Below are 3,167 nucleotides of genomic sequence, written 5' to 3'. Positions count from 1 at the left end.
AGCCCAGCCACCAACACTCAAACAGCCGCTTTCCCGTCAGGCAGCGAAACTAAAAGACGATAGAGCGGCAGCTGAGTAACTGCTCACGGGTGAGGAAATAGCGCCACCTGCTGCCCAATTCATAATACACATCCAACTCACAAATGTCCACTTTCATTTGGAAGCAGCTGTGCCAGGCAAGGTTTCCCTATACCCATCTCTGCATTGTGTTCATACCATGGCCTTTACCTACCCTGACCCTTTCCCAATACTTTATATACAGTACAGTCATTTAGAGATATACAGTATAATTCTGTACATAAGTGGTTGGCACTCCACCTCCCTAGAAGCATCTTATACCCTATAGTCTGTTTCTGCCCCATGGAGGTCCGGCTCCAGCAATTCAGGGAGCAGAAGTCACAGCCGCCATAGGGAAATACAAGAAGTCCCAAATAAAATGATTCCCATCATCACTGAACTGTAAGCTCTCCTGCACACAGAACGGAACCCATTCTCCTTACAACCCCTGAGTCTACAGGACTTTTCCTATATACAGGGCACCTTTAAATTCATTTTAGTATGATGTAAAGAGTGATTTTCTGAGACAATTTGCAATTGGTCTTAATTTTTTTGTGGTTTTTGAGTGTTTTTTATTATTCAGAAGCTCTCCAGTTTGCAGTTGCAGCAATCTGGTTGCTAGGGTCCAAATTAGACCTAGCAGCCGTGCATTGCTGTGAATAAGAGACTGGGATATAAGTAGGAGAATGCCTGACGATAAAGAGGAGTAATACAAAATAGTAATAACAATAAATCTGTAGCCTTACAGAGCATTTGTTTTTAGATGGGGTCAGTGACCCCTCCCCCCATCCAAAAAAAACTATAAAAAATAAATGCCAGTTAAATGCTGCTTAGAATTAGACATTTGATAACATACTAAAAGTTTACTTAAAGGAACAGTTCAGTATAAAACTGGGTAAATAAATAGGCTGTGCAAAATAAAAAAATGTTTCTAATATAGTTAGTTAGCCAAAAATGTAATGTATAAAGACTGGAGTGACTGGATGTGTAACATAATAGCCAGAACACTACTTCCTGCTTCCTTCCATATTACAGGAAAGCCCATAGACTCCATTCTAAGCAAATAATTAATTTTTTTTTTCAATTTCCTTTTTGTCTGTAATAATAAAACAGTAGCTTGAACCTGATGGTAACTAAGTTGCATTCAAGTCTAAGGTAGTGCAAAATAACAATGTCATTTTTGTATTACGGTTTGTAATGTATAAACTTGAACCCTAAAAAAATGCAAGAACTAAATGCAAGAAATGTGTTCACAACTGATGCAACTGTTTCACAAATATGTGCAAATTAGGGACTGGATTCTGTAAACAGTTCACATAGATGGGCCTGAGGAAGAAAACATCAGGAGATGCTTCCTGCATTAGTAAGTAAATCATTTGCCATTCTGGCTGGCCCCTGCTCAAAACAACAACAGGGAACCAATCATTTAGGGGCATATTTTATCAAGGGTCGAATTTCAAATTAAAAAAACTTTGAAATTCAAATAGACCAACTGGAATTAAGTAGTTTTTATTGGGTCGAATAGGTCCGTATTCGGCTGAATTCGAATCGAAGGAATAGCGCATTCGATCGAATTCAATTCAAAGTTTTTCCCAAAAAAACCTTCAATTTTTCTAAGTCCACCCATTGACTCCAAGTAGGTTCTAGGAGGTCCCCCATTGGCTAAAACAGCAATTCGGCAGGTTTCAGATGGCAAATGGTCTTAGTTGGATTTTTAAAGAGACAGTACATGATAAATTTCGATTTTTGCAAATTCGAATCAAATTTGGACTGTTCCCTAGTCGAAGTACACAAAAAAAGCTCGAAATTCTAATTTTATTTAATTCGAAAATTCACCTCGACCTTTGATAAATCTGGCCCTTAATCTTTTGCACTTTCTACATGTGTGTTGTATTAAAGGGCATGTAAAGGCAAAGAAAATAAAATCCCATTTTTACTTTCTTTAATGAAAAAGAAACCTATCTTCAATATACTTTAATTAAAAAAATGTGTACCGTTTTTATAAGAAACCTGACTGTATGCAGTGACATTCTCCCTTCATTTACTGCTGTGGATAGGAATTGTCAGACGGTCCCTAACTGCTGAGCAGGGAAACAACCATACTTATGAACAGCAGGGGGAGCCCCCGCCTTACTTCCCAGCCATGCAGAACTCAAGCAGCTTTGTTTATGACGATCCCTAAGAAGCCCAGACCACACTGAGCATGTGCACAGTCTTGGTCTTGCAAAGATATTTAACAAATTTACAAGATGGTGACCCCCTGTGGCCAACTTTGAAAGCATAAATTATTTGTTTGATTAGGCTTGTGGTACAGTAAATTCATGTTTATATTTAGTGTACAAAATACAGCATTTCTAGTCTTATTCTATTTTAGACTTTACATGCCCTTTAAAGGAGAAGGAAACCCCCAGGGCGCTAAACCCCTCCCCCCTCCCCTGTGCTGCCCCCCCTCCCTCCTCCCCCCTGGCCTACCTGTCCCCCTGGGCAAATGCCCCTAACTTTTTACTCACCCCTCTGCGCAGGTCCTGTCCACGGAGTACGCAGTCGCCATCTTCTCCCACGCGCGTCTTCTTCCTGCTCTGATCGGCGTTTTCTGGCGCATGCGCAGTAGGAACAGGTACCGGTACGGCTCTACTGCGCATGCGCCGAATGTCACGAAGTTTTCCGATTTCACTTCGTGACATTCGGCGCATGCGCAGTAGAGCCGTACCGGTACCTGTTCCTACTGCGCATGCGCCAGAAAACGCCGATCAGAGCAGGAAGAAGACGCGCGTGGGAGAAGATGGCGACTGCGTACTCCGTGGACAGGACCTGCGCAGAGGGGTGAGTAAAAAGTTAGGGGCATTTGCCCAGGGGGACAGGTAGGCCAGGGGGGAGGAGGGAGGGGGGGCAGCACAGGGGAGGGGGGGAGGGGTTTAGCGCCCTGGGGGTTTCCTTCTCCTTTAAGTACTGGCTGAACTATGAACATTCTGTCTTGCGAGGCAAGTGTAGCTTCACGGTAACACCAGACCCAATCTTTTCTTGCTCTAGAATCGCTTGAATCCTTTCATACAACCGGATGCCAAAGTTGAAAAGAGGTACTCCAAATAAACAGAACACAAATAAATCAA

This window comes from Xenopus laevis, chromosome 5S (genome assembly GCF_017654675.1).
Source record: "Xenopus laevis strain J_2021 chromosome 5S, Xenopus_laevis_v10.1, whole genome shotgun sequence".
NCBI lineage: Eukaryota > Metazoa > Chordata > Amphibia > Anura > Pipidae > Xenopus > Xenopus laevis.
Note: the sequence above shows the minus strand (reverse complement) of the source record.